A 22,707-nucleotide genomic window follows, 5' to 3' on the forward strand; every position below is an offset into this window, starting at 1 on the left:
TCCGTCTTAGATTAAGGAGGAATTTAGAAAAAAACTGATTCTATTATTTATTTCTTTAACTGTATAATAATAATAAATGTGCTAGTTAGATTAGAAATAAAAGTTCTAAGAAAATATTTGTTAAAATGTCAACCATTGTGGAATAAAAGAGGAATAAAAGGTGTTTATGGCAAGTTGACCCAGTCCACCATTTTCTTTCTGCAGAAAATATGTTTGAAAAATTTATGTAAGATTACTTTGAATATAGAATCTCATCTACACATCTTAAATTTCTTTGATAGTTTTGAAAAAGTTCTGTCCGTTCAATGACCCTGATTTGAGAATTTCTCATAAACTATTTCGATTTGAAAATTTGCAAACTTTGTCAAAGGGGGGTGATTGTATTAAACGTTAAATTAACCTTTCTGAAATGTGATAAACTTATTTCTCAAAGCACTTTCATTTGAAAATAATATTGAACATTTTCAGAGTTGAAAATTGAATGTCTCTGTTAAATGCACTGTAATTTCTGATAGAAACTAAAAACAGTACCATGATTCCAAAACCATCATCAAGGCAGTAATGCAGAATGAATGGAGTTTTACGACCTACTTTTCTGCACCTTATCAGCTAATGAAGAAGGGCAATGTCTTGCAGTGTGCAATGAGAGAATATTTGCCAGGATTGTGGCTTCAGTCTGTTCTTTTTCAATTTTTGTGCACAGTCTGTAAGACATTCAGAGGAGAACACAAAAAATATCTATTACCCTGAATCAAAAATATTGAGCAAAGTTTTCACCTTTCAGCAATTGCATATATATGAATTTACAAGCTATATGAGGAACATGATAGATAGATACACTTCTGCACATGCATTTCACGTTAAATCGGGTCAAAATACGTTAGAAATGATAGGAATGTAAGTAATCTATAAATAATTCAAGGTTTTTCTTGCTATCAAATATCATTCTGTTTGTCAGGATGGCCTCAAGCTGTAGTCTGCTATTAACTTCTCTTCTGGTATAATTCTTAAAACTTTACATGAAAAAATGTTCACAATCATACTTCATTAAAGAACATTGTTCACATTCTTGTGCTCTTAAAGTAAACTGGAATCCACAATGTCATGTTGATTAATCATGTCTTTTGAGAAATTTCAGGATGCATTAAATTTTTTTTTTTTTTTTTTTTAAATTCCCTCAAGCATCTTAGTGCTCTGTTACCTGCATTTACTTCTGGGATAACCCAACTATTTTCATCCCCTATATTTTAATGGAACATCTCCATGTGACAATCTCTTCAAGAAATGTTGCCCTCCTTTGACACAAAATGCGAAAAAAAAGACCTAGATGGAGGAACCCACTTAATACATTTAAAGTTAACCTTCCCTGGAAAAATTCTCTCATTATTATATTATATTATATTATATTATATTATATTATATTATATTATATTATATTATATTATATAATATTATATTATTATTTTATTATTAGTTAATAAAACTATACAATAAATAATGTTATTACTCAATAGAAATAAATACTTAACCTTGACCTCCTTATTACTAAGCAAATTTACTGTTATCAGTTCAAAACATATAGAATTTGGCACTCCTTGTTTAATATAAGTATATCAGTATATAAAACTCTTAATCATGATACCTGAAGGCTTGTCAAAGAATAATATTGAACTGAAATTTGATACTTGTAGGAATAGGATCCATAACTATTGGAAAAAAAAATTTTATTTCCATAATTCAAAAAAAACAAACTTTTGTCTCACCTAAAAAATTTTGAATCTGCTGCTTGAATTATTTATCAAACTTTCAAATCATAAAATTTACAAAATCCAGAATCATTTTCCATATACATATATTAAGGGTAAAATGACATAATACACATTAAATACAATAATTATATAAAAATGTATAAGAAATAAACATGTAGAAGATAAATAAACATTATACATATTAACATATGTTTATCATTAATATATATTAGACCATACAAACTGACTCAATCAGAAATTACCATTAATTATTCCTTCAAACTTCTATATTTACTTGACCTATACAGTATGTAGTGGAATGCCAGCTAAATGGTAAATACCCATAATACATACATATACCTGTACATACTAACAGTAGCTTATATACAATGGCTTTATGTTTGCAGAACTCTACTAAAAGTTATAAAAAGTTCAAAAAAAGTTGCTTACCTAGTTGTATTGTGAGTGACACTGTTAAAAAAGGGTGTTTCAAGTTGTTTCCTACCCCTAAAGTCGAAAAATTGTGGGTTTTTGCTCCCTTACTTGAACCAGAGTCAACTATAAGAAGCCATAACAGTTGTTTGGTTATAGAATGAAATTTGATTCTCTGAAGAGGTAGAGAGATGAGACTGGCGTTTGATTGGACCAACTCATCTACCTACATTTCAACACTTAACATATCTTGTGAAACATTTTCTAAGCATATTTTATCAATCAATGCATCACCTTTAGATTGTAATTACCTGTCCCTAACTTGACCCTAACAGGCTGATTATTTATCATGATCACTGACAAATATTCTTTGAAGTGAATACAATTTCCATCATGGATCCACCATAGCCAAAACTGTTTCTGTGACATCTACTACACACAGCCCCATCATAAGGGTGGGGCCTATGGGAGCTGGACTTTGGCAAGTGATAATAAAGTCCCAGCATGTGACTTTTCTGAAATGTTCAGCAGTCAGAAATCCATTCTCTTAGCTTCTAGGTTTCTAGGTTTCACAATTTTAACGTGGGGGACCAACAGACCATGCCTTTCAGGTGGTCAGATCCAGTTTATATTTTATGGGGCAACGAAAATATGTGCATGTCTTTTGTTTACCTGATAATACCTTGATCAAAAGTAGATTTCACATGATAATTAACTTATGTCAGTTGACTCTTGCCAGTTTTAAACAAAACAATACAATACATTCAGACCATACAAAATGACAAAACCAGAAATCAAGTCTAATCAACTAAAGACATCCAGAGCCACCATAATCAACTAAACAGCCTAGGCAATACATGAATTTGCTATGATCAACCTAGGACATATGGAACGTCCTGATATTCCATGACCCATTAAACAGTTGCAAACCTATCCAAACTACTTCTGTCAACTTAAAAAAAAGAACACAATGACAAACCATGACCCACATTACATTATGAACATATCCAGATATGACCAGATGAACAGTCAAGAACATCATGACAACACCAGATCTATCACGACCAAATTACAACCATGAACATAATAACAAACCAAAATCTACCATGACCAACATTACAACCATGAACATAATGACAAACCGTGATCTACCATGACCAACATTACAACCATGAAAAATAATGACAAACCATGATCTACCATGACCAACATTACAACCATAATGACAAACCAGAATCTACCATGATCAACATTACAACCATGAACATAATGACAAACCAGAATCTACCATGACCAACATTACAACCATGAACATAATGACAAACCAGAATCTACCATGACCAACATTACAAACATGAACATAATGACAAACCAGAATCTACCATGGCCAACATTACAAACATGAACATAATGACAAACCATGAATCTACCATGACCAACATTACAACCATGAACATAATGACAAACCAGAATCTACCATGACCAACATTACAACCAAGAACATAATGACAAACTAAAATCTACCATGACCAAATTACAACCATGAACATAATAACAAACCGTGATCTACCATGACCAACATTACAACCATGAACATCATGACAACACCAGATCTATCATGACCGACTTACAACCATAAACATAATGACAAACCAGAATCTACCATGACCAACATTACAACCATGAACATAATGACAAACCAAGATCTACCATGACCAACATTACAACCATGAACATAATGACAAACCAGAATCTACCATGACCAACATTACAACCATGAACATAATGACAAACCATGATCTACCATGACCAACATTACAATCAAAAATTTATCCAGATTTACCATGGCCAACTAAACAAACAAGAACATACTGACACATCCTGATTTACCATTACCAACTAAGCAACCAAAGAAATGAAGATCTACAAGGTCTACCATGACCAAGCTTAACAGCAGGGATAGATCTTGTAGACCTACTATCACCAGCTTAGTCTGTAAGAGCATGTAATGGTTTAAAATGTGCAATGTATAGCTGATCAGACATTATATGATTCACAAAACAATAGTTTACTATAGATTTTATTTCAGCAAGGATGGAAACAAGTCTGAAATTCAGAACTTGACAATAAAACTAATTACTTGATAGAGAGGTGTGGACAAACAATTTTACATTGTACAGGAATAAATCTTCCAGATATTTGAGTGTAAATTTCAGACTTTGAAACAGACATTAAAAAATGAACCTGTGGTTTAAAAACGAAACAGTATTTCATACTTTTGGCACAGGTTGATGAAAAACTAGACAATGTCTGAGTATCTTCAAATCTTTATTCTTAAAATAGTATCCTTTTAATTATCCAGTAAACAGCATTTAGGTTAACAAACTTTATCGTACTAATTACCTTATTACCAATTTATTTTTCATTTTTATAGACCAGAAATGCATTACTCATGTTGAAAATTATTAGAATGTATCTGGAATATGTACTTTATTTTGCATTAAAATGGTCTGGGGTAAATGACTTCATTTGATATCAGAATATATTAAAATGTAAAGAGGCTAGATAAAAACTATGACATGAATCATTCCTAAATTCTACCAATTTTAAGTTATCTTGTCTCAAAAAATGAAGAAAAATTGTTCAAGGTCATTAACCTTGGTTTAGCTAAGGATATGATATCTTGCATCTATCGATTTCATGATACAACCAAACCAATGGCATAACATTGCAGGGTAACCTACAGAACTGTAACCATCATAAAGCACTAATGTTCACTGCACTAATGTGCATGTATCTAGAGCACAATTTCTGCAGAAGAACAACGACCATATAGTCATATGAATGAACTAAATACTAAACAAACCATTGTGCCAAGCCTAATAATATTTTTTCAAAAAAAAAAATGAGTAGAAAATGGTGAATTTTTATCTTTTCTGTCTACCATTAACATATAGATCTAGACATGATCTGTACTATCAAAGAAATGAAATTGAGCCAGTGATATGCCAACTGATAATATCGGAGAAAAACATGACTTCATCTTCAATCAGTGATTAGTATTTATCTTGCTCATTTGCCAAAATTCCACAAGGCTATTTTTTCCTCCATTATATCTCAACACAGTTGGTGTTCATACTCTACACATTTTATACTATTGGATAAAATGGAATCAGTTTTCAGAAAATATCTCTTTAATGATATTCCTCAGATTCAGAGAAATATTATTTATCAGAAAATCATGATAAAATCTGAAAAATACAGGGACTTTTTGTTAGTGTTGTTGATGTCATGTGATTCACCTTTTTTATTGTGTATGATTTTTTAAGGAGCTAAACACTGGATAAAAGTGCAAAATGTATTACTAAGTATTGCAAACGAATTCTGAAAGATCTCTTAGTTGTAATGTTACAAACCTTAAGTATGATACCAAGTTGGCTCTTATAATTTCAGCAATATCACCAAATGAAATGATTAACCATTGTACTTTGTTTTATTATAAATTTTTACCTTGTGACCTAGGCCAGTGCTTTTATGAGACTGTGTTCTCATCAATATTCAGCAAGACAAAATATGTACTGCGAAACAAGAATGAACAAATGAAAACAAAATATATCACATGACGTACACAGGACTGAAAATATTGCTATTATTAAAAGAACCTCATCTATTATATTGTCTAACAGTAGCCACATTTCTTTCTACTCTCCCAGAAGACTTTTGTTTAAAATGCATTTTCACCTCTTAATGTCATGTGAATCAGGTCTATGTTTAATAAAGCAAAACGTTTTAAAGCCTAGGATATCCAGTATGAAATTCTTTTCTTTTCAAAGTTACTCAAAATTTTTTTTTTACTTTTAATGACATGATTTGTTAATTCATTATAGAGAAAGTTACCAATTTAGGTATTTATATTTAAAGACCATGATTTTCCATTTACGGGGGTTGATTCGAATTTTGAATATATGTAAATAGTCTTCAGAAGTTAAGCAATGTATGAAAATCCCATAATTCGTTCAAAAATACCTCAAACTAGGATCACTATAAATGTCTTTTCTTTTTAAGGCAGATTCTCAAGAAAATATGAAGCTGAAGCACAAAATTGTCTGTTTCTGAGACTTAAGTACGATTGGTGAAACAGATGATGAGCTTGTTCCTTCAAGACTCTCTTTCATGCTATACTGAGATTTTGTATGAGTTATATGTGTTTAAAATAATAAAAAATATAGTCTGTATCATTTAATGCTTCAATATATTCTACAAGACCTTGACATAATGGTGGTTCACTTTGATGATCCAATAACTTCCAGTCAAGTTGATAATTTGGTAATAAAAAATGGTGGATGTTTATTCATTATTCTGTAATACAATTTGGCTGTACAGTAACATTATCAATACTGTAAAAAAAAAATTGCTGAGCTACAAATAACCCCAAAAAGTTGTCTGGAACAACTAATTTACTTTGATATTTTAATATTCGGTCTGGGTCAGCCTAAATTCTATAACCAATTCTAACCATTTCTCTATGTCATGAAATAATTGTCTGATGTTGAAATACCAATGAGAAAGGTATGATGAGACAGTTCTCTCATCAACATACATAAGTATTCTTTTCTTCAGGGAAACAGACAGTTCCAGTCCAAACTCTATATAAACTATGACAAAATTCCTTAAATGAAAAGAAACAACCAAATTCTACAATGATAACAACACTTAGGTGCATGATATACCTTTCTACCAACTGGTCCTTTGCCAAACAACTTGGCATTGATCTTTCCTGGATTATCCCTACCCATTTACAGCTGGATCAACTGGAATAATGAGGAAATATAACATATTCAAGGTCACTAGACTTTCACAAGCTGACCAAGATTAGAATCCATGACCACCACTTGTTTGATGTAAACCCAGCAAATGTCAGGTATAGTTTCCAATGCTCTCACCAACTGTGCTACAGAACACAGATAGTTTTATTAACCTTAAAGTGTCCATTTCACCAATTTATTTTGGTAATTTTCACACCAATTAACCATGAGGTATACTACCTTGACACCTTCAAAAAACTTAAATGACAGAGAGTTTCATGGGAAGCCATGATTGCACTTTTCATCAGCATTTCAAACTACATCTATGATATAAAATATAAGAAAATGGCAAAAATTCCTTTAAAATGTCATCAAAGATTTCTATACGCTTGAAATGGAGTTTTACTTCAAAATTAGCTCTAGTAAGTTATCTGTCAAGGGTCAAAATTAGAAAATTCTTAATAGTATAATTATAGAAAGAAAAAGGTTGGAAAAAATTGATCTTGATGCACAAAAATGGAAGGCGGTAATGCACCTTACAGATCATTGGCTCTTCAATCTCTTTTTTGCATTTCTGAAAGTGATTGAAACTCCTCTTTTGTTAGATTATGGCTTCAATTCTGCTCAGGAATGGTTGAAAGGAACAATGTACTTAATAGAATTTTTCTCCTGATGTTATTATACTCAGTATTCACTAGTACAGTGAAACCAATTGATATTGATATATCTATTGGCCACTGAAAGGTTTACATCAGGTAAATGTAGACAAAAGTTCTAAGAATGCCAGCAACAAAAAAAAGTTTAACCTACATTTGAAAACACAGACATTGAGGCTATGATGTTGGCAATGTTTTAAGAAAAATCTCCCAAGACATTAACAAATATTCTTAAACCGACAAGCTTGTGTATCAAGTTTCTTCATCAAGGGAGATAATTTTACCTTAAATGGATATGAAAAGGTCATTCAGGTTAGAGATATAATGGTTGTATTGAAGGGTCAATTGTAAGTAAAGGGTAGAATAGAGAGGTAGATTATCTTTTGGAAGGTATGGAGTAATCTTTTTACAGTTAATATCTCTAAGTAATCTGACAAGTGAGTATTTATAGACCATAGTACTAAGTTATAACCACTAGCTGTTCAGTGGTTGGTGTTTTAGTCACCTTTGGCAAGCGTTCTTTTCTCATTATTTCACCAGTAAACATAGTAGGCTTCTACTCAACTTTTCATGATTCCTGATTCTCATCTGTAGCTATTTTTAGCGTGGCAACATGTTAGGCTATGAGAAATATTTCATGTTTAGCCTACAGCTTGTACAAGTTGTCAGCTATTTCTATTTGTATGATATGTTTATCCTGAACCTGTATCAGAAAGATATCTCCAAATGAAGGTCAAATATTTACACACCCAGTATACAGAAAAACGTGCTACTGATACACTTTGTAGCCTATCACACATTTACTTTCTGACAGAAAATCCGGTTTCTCTCCTTCCCTGTTTTCATCGATCTTAAACCCTCTCTCAAACCAGATATAACAACTAATATCACTCCCCATCCCACTCTTCAATAGCCACACATTTAACTATTTCCTCTACTGTTTCTACATGTGTTTTCAATCAAAAACAATCTGTTGTATTCATCATGATGTGTTGTAATTTGTTTCATGGTCTTTTGTATTTCATGATCAATTTCATTTTGTAATCATGATCTACTGTATTTTGTAATCATGACTGCATGTTTTTTGTTTATAATCATGATCTATTTTATTTTTATCACTATTTATTGTATTTTGTAATCATGATCTGATATACATTCATTATGTAGTCATGATCTACTGTATTTTGTAATCATGACTGCATGTTTTTTTTATAATCATGATCTATTTTATTTTTATCACTATTTATTGTATTTTGTAATCATGATCTGATATACATTCATTATATAGTCATGATCTATTGTATTTTGTAATCATGATCTATTGTATTTTGTTATGACCAGATGTTTTTGTAATCATGGTCTTTAGTATTTTGTGATCATGATCTATTAGTATTTTGTAATCATGATCTGAGGTACATTTTTTTGTAATAATGATCTGAGGTATTATGTAATCATGATCTAAAGTATTTTGGAATCATGATCTATAGTATTTCGGATTTATAACCCGATGTTCCTGTAATCATGATTTCTGCATTTTGTAATTATGATCATTATCTTTCTATTTTGTAATCATGACCAATTAGATTTGTAATCAGAATCTCTTGAGTACAATTTAGACTTGGCTTGTACTGAAAAACGTTGACTCAACATGAATAAAAATAAACAGTGAAATAATTTGTTGTCTAATAATGCATTTCACACATGATTTATTGCAGTTCCTTGATTACCTTTACAATTACACTACAGTGGGAGAAAAAATGGCAGCTAAGAGATTATGTTACGTTGAGAAAACCACCAGGGTTGAAAATTTTTATTTACAGGTAGTAGCTAGATGACTCATCGACATAACAAATATATTAACTTTTTTTCTGTAAGTTTCTAGATATAAACCAAATAAAATACAGTTGGTTACATGAACACATTGAAAGTTATGTTGAATTGACATGCAGGATTGCGAAGTGGCATCAAGTGCTCTTATAAGTATAAACATGTCATGTTCCACAAATTTCCACCTGCACAGTTAGATCATAGCATGTAGATAGTCATGTTTTGTTCATATGTGCCATATGAGATCAGCTATGGAGGTTGTAAAGCGTGGGACAAGAAAACAAGTACTGGTTTCCTGACAAAATCTCCCTCATTGCACACTGCATTTAATCCAAATAGGTGCAGAAAAGAAGGATGTAAAATTCAATTTAAATTTTATTTAAAAATTTTTTTTTATTTCGATTGGCAAGTTTTTGATCCCATGAGACAATATAAAACATGAAGAAATGCAAATTACATTAAAGATGGCGGCAGTTAATGTTCAGTGTTGACATGTCTACTGTTTCATATTGTCATGGCTAGTCTAAGAATGATTAAGGAGTTAGAAATGAGTAAAGAAGAGCATCTCCTTTGAGAGTCTTAAATAGGCTGCATGTTTTCGACCTAGAAAATGACATGCATTCTATGTTAAGGGAGCTTAACATTTTAAAAAATAGTCTAACAAACAATAACCATTTTGTCTGTTCTATATCCAGAAACAATACTTGTGAATGGATGGAAGAGGTAAATTATTAACATCTATCATCTAAATGCTACTGTTACTAGCTAATAAAGATGCATTATGTAAACCTATTTCTTAAAGAGTTATTTCCCTTGTGCATTTTGTTTGGTAAAAATTCAAATAATTTTATGAGCTCCAAAAATCAACTGCAACAATGAGATTTACCTAGAACCAATTAGTTATGTGTTTAAGATTAAAGTAATAAAAAGTCTACTCACCAGTTTGCTGGTTTGAAGTAAAGTTTTACATATTCTATAATCCATTAGTACATCTTATTCTGAAAAAAAAACAAAACAATTTCACTCAAGACAACTTAATTTTGTAACAAAATATGTGAAATTTGATCATTGTTTTGTTCAATAGTAGAATTCAATTGTAAGGTTTTCAAAATTTGTGTGGAATCAAATTAGTAGAACAAGTCGTGGTCTTTACCAAAATAGGTTGCTTGTTAGCCATTGATGACATTAGATCTTTGCATTTTCTACCTAGTTTTAATACTGAGGTCTGGGCATAATTTCCTCATCAGACACTGCATGGTATTGTCTAAATGGGTCTAAACAAGAATAGAAAAGTAAGAAGAATTCCATTTCATTCAATTTTCTACTTGTCCACAACTTACAGATTGTAAGTATATCTGCTCATTAGGTAGATTGCTACAAATAATTGTACTATAAGATGGGATATAACTCTAGTTGGTATGTTTTAAGGTATGATACAGGTAGAAAGTGAAGGTATTCAGGTAGACTGATCTTCACAATGTCAGCTGTTACAAACTTCACCTTAAACCATGACTACAGTTACCTATAGCCACCTTTCTGGTATCATGGAATACACCGGACAGGCAATCCAGCCAATCAGAGCCCTCAACAGAAATACGGCAAACATTATGGCTTATTATCTACAGACATTTAGTCGAGGGCTCTGATTGACTGTATTCACTAGAATACATTCCAATCAAATCACTGCATTTACAAACCTCTGTGATACAAGAAAGGTGCCAATTGTAGTCAAGGTATAAGACTAAGTTTGTAATACTTCGACCATTGTGAAGATGAGGTAGACTGTACTACAAGTATTCAAAGAATGATTCTATCTACAGGTTAATCTGACATCTCAAATTATTGCATCTTTTTTTATCCTCTTACTAGAACTTCTTAAACACAAAAGACTTTAAACATGTATCCTTAGTATCTGTATGAAACTAATTTTGAATCTAGATATAGATCTGTTTTACCGCTTTCAACTCTTTCACGTCTGCATATTGAAGAATTCAGCTTAACAAAACATTAAACCTTATCAGTTACAAAGTATATATACAATACAAAAATATTCAACAAAGTGGTCACGTCCCTCAGTCTGACAGCTGGTAAATAGATTCAGTATTCAAATACCATTTCATTAATATTCTCCCATTATCATTCCAGTGTCTTTCTCAATTGATGGACCAAGGATCAGACCAGAAGCTACAGAAGGTCAAGGTGCAAGGTCCCCCCTAAAAAATTCTTACTAATTCCATTACTGCAACTTAGCACCATACACCATTGCACCTTGATCTTCTGTAGCTTCTGGTCTGATCTGGACTTGCCCCTCAAACAAATAAGTCTGGCATGCCAGTTTATGCTGTGTGCTTTGGATATAGGCCTACCAATCTTCATCTTGGAATATTAGAAATTTTACACCCTGAATCCAGAATATCTATCTTGATGAGGATTGATAGGCTTAAACCAAAATACCTAATGGTCCATTTAATATTTTATAAGCAAAAATTTCCTGCTTCTCTTTCTTGCACCCTGTTTGGATAACAAAGAGCAAAATATACCATACAGTGTGAAAGATTGGTTATTTGCTATGACAGCATTGTATTTCTTACTACTGAGGGATTTAAAATGAGCATAGCTAAGGTTAGACTGTATTTCTAGAAAGAATATTATGATTAGACTATCACCTGCCAATTTCTGTTGCTGGTCAGTATAGTACCAGAGCCTATATAGTACCAAATAAACACACATTTAACAGGTGCAAGAGTACCACTTACAAAGACTTTGAGGAAGCCATTTAATTGAGATCTACTGGTGGTAATTGGAGCTTGGTCAAAAACCGATTGATTACAGGAACTAAGAATCATTATTCCAGCCATGATATGTTGGCACTGGAACTTTGACTTCACAATCTTGTTTGACTATGGTATCTGAGTACTAATACTATATCAGTCTTTGTGAGGTACAAACATTGTACATGTGAATTGTAAATTAAACTCAACAATGTTTCCTTATTACAAAAACTGCGCTGTTAAATAACTTCCAATTGTTAGCAATTCTAACTGTTTACAAGGAAAAAAATCCCCACCCATAGGAGATATACTCATCATGATAATAGCTCAACAGCTTAACCATAAAGTCTTGGTATTGATAATCACCAATGATAAGTGATCATGTGTTTTTCCCTAGATTCATTTACAAAATGAGTGGCTAAAACAGTTCATTGAGACAACAGTTTAGATTCTATTGACAGATGAGACATATTACAAAGCTGTCAACTGAATGAATTTGAAACATGGTTACCTTTTTAACTGTTAACTGTTATATTAGATCCATTGAACACTACTTGACACATTCTGAACATTTCAGACTAAAAAAGCACAGAAACTGAAAAATCATTAGAGTAAATATATTGCACTAATATATTGGACTGTTGATTATGATGATGACTGCTCAGATAGCAAAAATACCCATATAATAGAAAATTTTGAGTTTAAGTTTAAAATATATTCACATACATTTCACCTAGGAAGAAGGTTACACTCAATTATACTTATTACCAATTAATTGTTAACAGGTTACTGTACTCACTACTATACCCAAAATCTGAATAATTATCAAGAATTATATTCACGTGATCATTCTCAATACAAGAAGTCACCAAACAACCTTATCTCCAAGTCACATGTAAAAATTTTGAATAATTTTCCAAACTGATTTAATAATCATATGATTGCTGGACTGGAGACATGTCAGATTAACATGACTTGTTTGATTCATCTTCATCCAGACAAAGAAAAACAGTGCATAAAGGGGAATATTTTGCAAGGAAATTCTTGGTAACACATTGTATGCCTATATGATTTCAAACTGTTTTACAACATACTGATCAGATTTTCAAAACTACTTCAACATTAGTTACAAAAAGAAACTGAGTTATATTCTCAGTCAACAGGATGCGTGTGGTAAGCATACCTCACAGATGGGGTTCGTTTTCCAGGAAATGGTAAGTTGGCATTATTTTCTTATAAATTACCTAAAGTAACTGTATAAAACATTTGCTAGGATTGTAAAATCCAAAAACTGTGATTCATTTACAGTTGAACAGAGATATCTACGGAGTGGTCCATGGAATGGAGTCTAATCGTTTGATTGAACAATAAACCAGCTACAGGCTGTGCACATTACATATCCCTTGTTGGTTGTAAAACCAAATAGGGTAGGCAGCTTTCCTGGTACTGTTCACTGCGCTGCATTGCCTGTCTTCAGGAGTTCACTAAGGTGCAGAAAAGCTGGATGTAAAACTCTATTTCATTTTCATTTTAATTTAAAATGATTAGAAATAATGTTCACATAAAATTTTAATGTATCTATAAATGTTGCTATAGGTATCATAGAGATATAACTGTTATCTAAATTATACCGAAATGTGCAACTAAAGTCTGAAATATGACCAGATATCTGTTAAACATACTTCATGCTGTAGGTAGTATGATAAGTCAATAAAAGTAAAATGAAAGCTATAATCAATTGGAGATAAAATTGTACACATCTGATGAAAACCAGAATATAACTTAAACATGAAAAAAGGAATTTTTTTGTTATATTTCTTCTTAAAAGACTAATATGATTTAACTTATACATTTTACAACAACCACTATTGTTAGATAATTCCTCTTCCTTTTGTTTAAATTTTCTTCCCAATCGTAAAAAAAACATTTAATTTAAATTTTTAAAAGATTAAACTGTTAAAAAACAGAAATTGTATTTTTACTAAAAGTTTTCACATATTCAATCAGATGATAATCTCTTGTCTTTGTTGTGGTTTGGCAGATAGCAAGCCTTTAATGATAATTTAATTTATACACACACAAATGCAAGAAAAGAAATATTGTCTCATTTATAGGTGTGCCATTTTTTTGACCAATCGTACCATAGTCTCATAAACGGAAATTTTTCAAGCGAAGTCAATCACTTCACATCATTTGAGCCTTCAAATCAATGTGTTTGGAAGTTCAAAAGACGAGAAAAAATATATAAAGAAAAAGGAAAAGAAATTCCTAGTTTGAGATATTTTTGAAGGAATTATGGGATTTTCATACATTTCTAGTTCTATATTTTTAATATATATTCAAGATTCAAATCAACCACACAAATGGAGCATCTGTCCCTTTAAGATGATTTGATTTTTTCTTTCATTGAATTTTGGATCAATTTTGGGATTTTAAATCAATACCACGAAAGTTATGTCAGTTGGTTTGATTGTTGTCTGCTTGGAAATTTTGTACCATAAGGTTTAGAACCCTTCAAGAAGCAAGATGCCACAACCATTGCTTTTGACAATTTGTTGTTAGTCAGCCCTCATCACATGCAGTGGCTATCAAGAAAATCATTAACAAGATTTAGCAAAATGAATTCCCAAATGGCCTGTTCTGAAATCAGTAACTCCAGAAATCTGCTTTAATCAGTTAATGACCTGAGAAATCTATTAAATTGTTACATACAGTTCATGGTCAAGATCAACATACATCTTCCATAAATGGTCAACTGTCCACAGTAATGGTCAGATCTCATTATTGATATGGTGTTTATTACTGACCTTTCTTAATAGAATAATCACTTTAATAAATAGGACCTGTTTCACCAATACAGATTTATTAACTTAAGCTAGTCCTTTGAACTTACAGGTTTATTGGTTTGTGTCCATATATAATAATCCACTCCATCTTTATACAGGATAAAGCTTACTTTAAGATTCTGTCAGTATCCTTAACCCTTTAGAGCGATAGACATTATATTAAATGATGCCCTCAAGCTGCAATGATCACCATTGCGAATAACAATAGTAGGTTTCAAACGCAACTTTCATGCAACTGAGTTGTAAGTTGCGTTCAAAACTCATGACCATTTTCATTATTCACAACCATATCCAATTGGAAATCGCTATGGTGTGAGGGCATCTTAATGTAGAACTGTCACAAAAATCAATTCTTAATTGTTTAGGCGTCAATATTTTACAGAAACAGATCTTTCTCTGGGGTACTATCACTCCAGAACAGAATGAATGAGAAGTTAGATTGTATTTAGGTTTTTTTCTTGGACAAAATGGCGGTGAAAATCAATTACTTAACATCCTTAACTCTTCAACCTTATAGCAGCAGCTCTGCTAGCAATATAATTAATCATTCCTGATCTACCAGCAAAGCTGCTGTTACCAAGTGATGTCACATAATGTTTATGTTTTAAGCTGAAAGTCATATTACTTGAATTTTAGGGTATAAGATATTTCATCTTATTTATACTCAAAGGGTTAAGTGAAGCATCCCTGGAATATTTTTAGCACCTTACCAGAACTGTCTGTATTTTCTGTGACAGAATAAAAATTGGACAATGGCGTCAGAAATGCTGAATTAATTACTGTCTGGATTGGTCTTTCTAGAAAGAATGTTAAATACTAACTCAAGAATCAGAATATTCATCACAAGTCACAATGATGTCTAATCAGACCAGACTTGTTTACAGAAGTTAAAAGGTACATGACCAAAATTAATTAACATACAGTTCTACTGGTAGTAGAGTATTGATTGTAGTTCTTCCTATTTCATCTCTCATCTGACATAGTGTCATCTCTTTCTACATATCCAAGAGCTCACAGATACTGTCAGAACTGTGTTATTATTATTATTGCCCTGTTTTTTGATGATCAGACTGAAAATTATTAGTTCTTCCTAATCCAGCTTTCACCTGTCACAAAGTCATTATCTTCAAGCACTCAGAGATACTGTCAGAACTGTGTTATTTTTGCCCTGTTTTTTGATGATCAGACTGAAAATTATTAGTTCTTCCTAATCCAGCTTTCATTTGTTACAAAGTCATTATCTTCAAGCACTCAGAGATACTGCCAGAACTGTGTTATTTTTGCCCTGTTTTTTTATGATCAGACTGAAAATTATTAGTTTTTATTGTTGTTTGCTGCATAGTGACATCATAATTTTCCAGTCATAAGTAAACTATTGTACATGTTGGCACAGAAATGGATTGATAACTTCTTAAGAAGGTGAAATCTATGTTTTTATGTTGGTAAAGTAATGAATTTGACTTCATCTTTCTCAGAGTCATCATAAATTTTTCATTCACGTGAAAATTATTGCTCAAGTTGGCAAAGTAATGAAAATTGTTGCATAAATATTTGTTGATTGTTATCAGTAAGTTATATTACCACTGTGATTACCTTTTCAGATTACTTCTATTACCATCACTAAAAATACACTGCTTAAATTCTACTAAACATATTCTTATATCATGTATCTTAATTTTAACATTAACAGTATTTAATGCATCTAAAGTGATATTTTTATAGCAATGGTAACATACACCCACTGTATAGCAATTTAAAAAGAGTTATCTACAGGTTAATTCTAGTGCTGGGTATTGCCAATCATGCAACAATATATTTCAATATACGATACATATCGCAATACTAGTTGATTCCACGAAGACAAAGCCATGAATACTTGACCTGAATGGTAAGAAAAAAAGTTATTAAAATGTGAACAGAAATTGATAATTCTGTGTCCAAAAAGAGATACCTTTTCACCAATTTTTATTATTTTGAAACTTTTGTATATGATCCCCTTTAAATTTTTATCTGTCTTAAACTGTCAACAGATAAGCAATATTGCATAATAACTGTTACATCAGTGTGACGCTATTAATATTTTGGAGCAGGCATTAAGCCTAACTATTTCTCTCATATAGACAGAGAATGTGTATACCTGGAAATCTGAAGCGTTAAAAATGTTTAGAAACATGTTTTACATGTATGATCAAAGGTGAGTAGTTTTTAATTAAGAGGTTAATTAAGGAAGGTATAAAAGAAACAACTTTAAATTCCATAAAATAAGTACCCCATGGGGATAATCACTAAATACTCTGAAAAATGTGAAAAATAAATGGAATTATTTATAAACATTCTTGTAAAAATTGCTGAGACTGAAAATTAACGTATTTTATCTAATGAAAATTTTCAAACAGTTTTTTAATATTATAAATGATAATGTTAACTTAATTATAATTAAAAGGAGTGCCTTCAAAATGTAGTTCTAATTCTCCAACAAGTGATGATTGTAGGTCAAAACTAGTCATAAGTCTTAATTGAACTGTCTTTCAGACATATATATTCTATTGATGTGTTCCATTCTTCATTTTTCTTTATGCTGATAAATGGTACCACCAAATTTTGGCAAAATATTAAGTTAAAAAGTCCACAAACTTGGAAATTAAGACTTAAATAAGGGTATTTACCTCTTATAATGAACATAAAATTTATATAAAGAGTTAGTCTATAATATATTCATCGAGGGTTTACCTTCAACCTTGTAAAATAGTTACCAGTACTTGGTTTTATGAATTTATCAGATTATACAGGGATTCTGTTGTATAGTTATAACACCAGGTAAGTCCACTGATCAATACATACACGTATTGGCCAAGTTTGAACAGTTAAATTTTACGTTCATTCTAAGAGTTAAAATACCTTTAATTCAGGTTTGCTGACTGTAGACAATTTTTATTGACTCCCTTGAGTGATGTAAAAAAAAAATATCATTAATTAGTACTAATTAGATTTACAATATAGTTTGATGTTAAATACAAAGTATATTAGGTATAAAGAAAGTTATGATGGTTTTACTGTCAATATACTGATAATGTTCTTTAGATTACCTGTATTCACATTCTCTTCTGTTTTTTTACTACACCTGATATCAGCAGTATTTTTCTCATTGTACACTGTCTGGTATTATCATCTTCATTGGCTCAGTTACATAAATATGACATATCACTATTTCAATTCATAAATATTCAGCTCATTAGGTATATAACAGAATGATATAAGCTCCATATCAATTACTGAATTTTTGATATACATGCAGTAGTTCTGCAGCAGAACACACCTAGGTATCAACTGCCTTTTTGGCCTCTACCATCAGAAAGCTTCTTCACAACAGTGAGATCAGTGGTGGCTGCAGAACTTTGTGTTGCGGGGGAGACAGGAAATATCAGAAAACATAAAATTGTAATTTAAAATTTGAATTAGGTATTTTGAAGCTCAGACGAATTTTAAATTGCTTTTTTTTTAAGATTTAAATTTCAAATTAGTAAACCTTTTAAACCTGAGTGTAAATGAAATAAAACATCATATACCTTGAACTCCAAGTACTATAACATATTAAAACCATATTGAATCTAAGTTAATAAGTTTGTATTGAACATATTTCAATTAAAACAACCAAAAGAAAGGAGGCAAAACCTTCCAGACAAAAATAAATAAAAACCCTGCAGACGCAAACAAATATAAATAGATTTGATTAGAATAATAAAGTTGGGGGTATAATTAATGAGATATAGGACTGATGTGATCAGCTAGAATAATATATTATGTACAGTTAGTATTTAATGATAGATGATGATGAACATATGATATGATTTAATATCACATAATATCACGTCTGATAGTAGTGTGGTGGCGTGTTCTTAATAAACACCAGACACACACAGAATTCCTCTCATCTGATATAATAATTTGGAAGTTGTTGAACCTAAAGATGTACTGTGTACAATAGTTTTTATATTTGGCAGATCTTTATATTCATTAATAGGCATCTGTACAATATGTTCACTTTCTGATTACCTTAAAAATGTAATTCCATTAAAAATTTGGCTGCTTTAGACACAAAAACAGGATTTCTGCATAAAAGCACCAACATAGTTGACATTAGCTTAGTTTATCAAAGTCTATGTACCAAAGCAGTCTATTTAAACATTGTGGCAAGAATATCTATAGTGAACCTATTTGCATGTCATAATTTTGATCATTTCAGTTGAGAACATAGGATTCCTTGCTTAAAAGTTTGTTCCAAACATCAATGAATACAGTACTTTAAGCAATATTAATTCAAACCCCAGAAGAATTTGGTTTACTATTAAAAAGAATTCTCCTGGAGAGTATATAAATGGGCTGTCGAAAAATTGTTTAATTCCATGCTACCTTTAATTGCCCTTCTGGTTAAACTGTACAAAACAACACCAGCAACTTTCATTGAACAGAAAACTAAAAGCTAAGATCATATGAATCCCTTTTACCAGCTGATCTTTGGCCACACCTCTTGGCATTGATCTTTTCCAAATTATCCCTGTCCAAATTAGAGATGGGTCAACTGGATTTGTGTGGATAGATGACACAATCGAAGTCATCCAGACATTTATACGTCAACAGAGATTAGAACTTACAATCTTTCCAACCCTCAAACCTAACTGTTATACAGCCAATTCTTAACAGAACATTTAGCTGAAATAACCTCTGAATCTCTATCAAACTCTTCTGAATTTTTGTGAGACTGGGGGTACAAATAAGATGTAGACTGACTTAATGGGGGGACTGTTCACTGTCAAGGTTAAATTTGAAATGGTCTTGTACCCCCCACTGCCACTGCCACTGACTGAATGTAAGCAATTTTTCTAGAATAATCTACATGTAAAGATAGAAAATATTTAACAGACTGTTGTTGGAGCCATTATGTTTTGAGTAGACAAGATGAAGATCATCAAGATGAATACAACCATGATTTAGCTGACATATTGTAGACTTCTCCCGTCAGTTTCATCACCTATACAGTATTTAGAAACGTGGCAAAAACTAGTAATGATAATATTGACTAAGAGTTGAATGACTAGGTTAGTATTTGTCTTGTCAGTAATTACCTGTGAAAAATGTTTATAGTATTCTCTCTTTAACCTCTCCTTCTCAGACGACCATTAGAGTCAAACTATAAACATGACATCTTTCAATAGTTGAAATCATCTAATTACTTCCATACTTCATCAACAGATAGTAGGCCTTACAATTTTTCAACACAGATCACAAGTGCCAAAATTTTTTTGTACTGAAATTTTGTCATTAAGTGATTACTTCATAGATATTCAAAGGATGATAATCAAGAAATTTGGAAATCAAAAATACTTTTGATTGACGATCATTGTCAAATTTGGTCATTGTTTTAGATTTTAATAGAATATTTAAAATTGAAAGGCTGAAAATTCAACCAAATAAACTAAAGTCAAGATCAGACATTCAACATTAGGCATTCAATATCAGGCATTCAATATCAGGATTCAACACAAGGCATTCACCATCAGGCATCTAATATCAGACATTCAACAAAATCAGGCATCTAATATCAGACATTCAACATCAGGCATCTAATATCAGACATTCAACATCAGGCATCTAATATCAAACATTCTACAAAAGGCATCTGATATCAGACATTCAACATCAGGCATCTAATATCAGACATTCAATATCAGGATTCAACACAAGGCATTCACCATCAGGCATCTAATATCAGACATTCAACAAAATCAGGCATCTAATATCAGACATTCAACATCAGGCATCTAATATCAGACATTCAACATCAGGCATCTAATATCAGACATTCAACATCAGGCATCTAATATCAAACATTCTACATAAGGCATCTGATATCAGACATTCAATATCAGACATCTGATATCAGACATTCAATATCAGACATTTGAAATCAGGCAATCATCATCAGACATTCAACATGATTCAAGAGGCATTCATTACTAATTTTGTTCTTCAGTGGAAATGAATATGTCTTATAAAATAAGAAGCCCAGTTTGTCAGGCTGAATGTCAATTTGTGTTAATAGTACATGATGTAGAAACCAGACATTGTCTACATGATAACTATTAAAGGTGGTATGTTCAAACTGGATTGAATCCAGGCCAGTACTTAGTACTATCTTGTTAATCTTTCACATAGTTTTTATCTCCTAGTTACCATCTTCTGTTGGTATCAGTTGTTATCCTTCTTTCTGAACTCTCCAGTCTTCCACTTACCATGTCCGAAACATTTATTTTTTTACCTGCCAAAATATTTTCTCAGGTGTTAGCATTGAAAATTAGTAGCTGATTTATTAGTAGAATTTATACTGATGTTGAATTTTAGAGAATTTCAACATGCTTGTAAATTTTAAGCACTTTAAGACAGCATACACCTTAAATATAAAAACCAAACAACTGTCTTTTTTAATATACTTTCTTTTAGTATAATTAGATGACATTAAAAGGATTGTAAAGAGTTTTTTTTCAAATTCTATATGTGTATCAGGCACACTGATACATTCCAATTTTCAATCAGACGTCTGTGGTAAAGATAGGTGTTTGATGATGTCACAAATCGCAAAATATGCTTTATCATATAAGGCCCTTTGCGATTATTCCTTTAATGTATAGTTTATCTTCAACACAAAATACTTTGTTTCTTCTCAATAAAACAGACATAGTTGTCATTTGTTTCTAGCAGAAAACTCTCTAATTCGCACCCTTGTTCTTTGTAAGTACGTTTTTAAAGTTCAACAAGATACAATGGTGTAGATCTACATACAAAATAGTTAGTAAGAAACTAAAAGTTAGGCTATTTAACCTCTAATATTTAAATAATAACTTGTAACATGGGGATTATTTAAATACTTTTACCCCAATCTAGATGGTCAAAACATTTTTAACCTTTTAACAGTCAACAAAACAAGTTTAAATACCAACTTAGACACCCTCACAAATATATTTTACAATATGTACTAATACATTAAGAAATATGTAAATTGACCCTTTAAAACTTCAGCTAAACATTTCCTTTGAGGATGTCTTATGCTGGGGGCACACAAACAGTTTTTGACGCATAATAGAGTCTTGTCAAGAGTTTCTGCTACCCACTGTGTGCAAAAGAAATGAAAGAAAATCTCTGTCGATCATTTTCAGCTTTGTTCATGTGATGATAATGTGATGATCATGTGATTTAAATAAAAATGAATCTAATTGAATGATGATGTTCTCTGGAGTCTTGTCTTGTCGTGAGTGCAGGTACATGAAGAAAAAAATTGCCGACATGAAATAATCAGTGACAAATATCAAATTGGTTTGATGTTCAAAATCTTGTGGGCAGAGCAATAATCTTTTCAAATTGGTGCACGCAGAGATTTGATTCAGCTGCAAAACATTCTTGTGTGGCCCCAGCATTAAGAGTCTAATAATAAAAAAAAAATTCAAGAATTGTTTTTCAGTTCTTAGCTGGTCTACCATTTATAGATTTCAGCAGTAGGTAATTAGTATATTACTAATATTCCTACTAATAATGAACAGTAGACATGATTGTGTGGAATGTGACTAACG

The sequence above is a fragment of the Lottia gigantea genome, assembly GCF_000327385.1.
Source record: "Lottia gigantea unplaced genomic scaffold LOTGIsca_69, whole genome shotgun sequence".
Classification (NCBI taxonomy): Eukaryota; Metazoa; Mollusca; class Gastropoda; family Lottiidae; genus Lottia; species Lottia gigantea.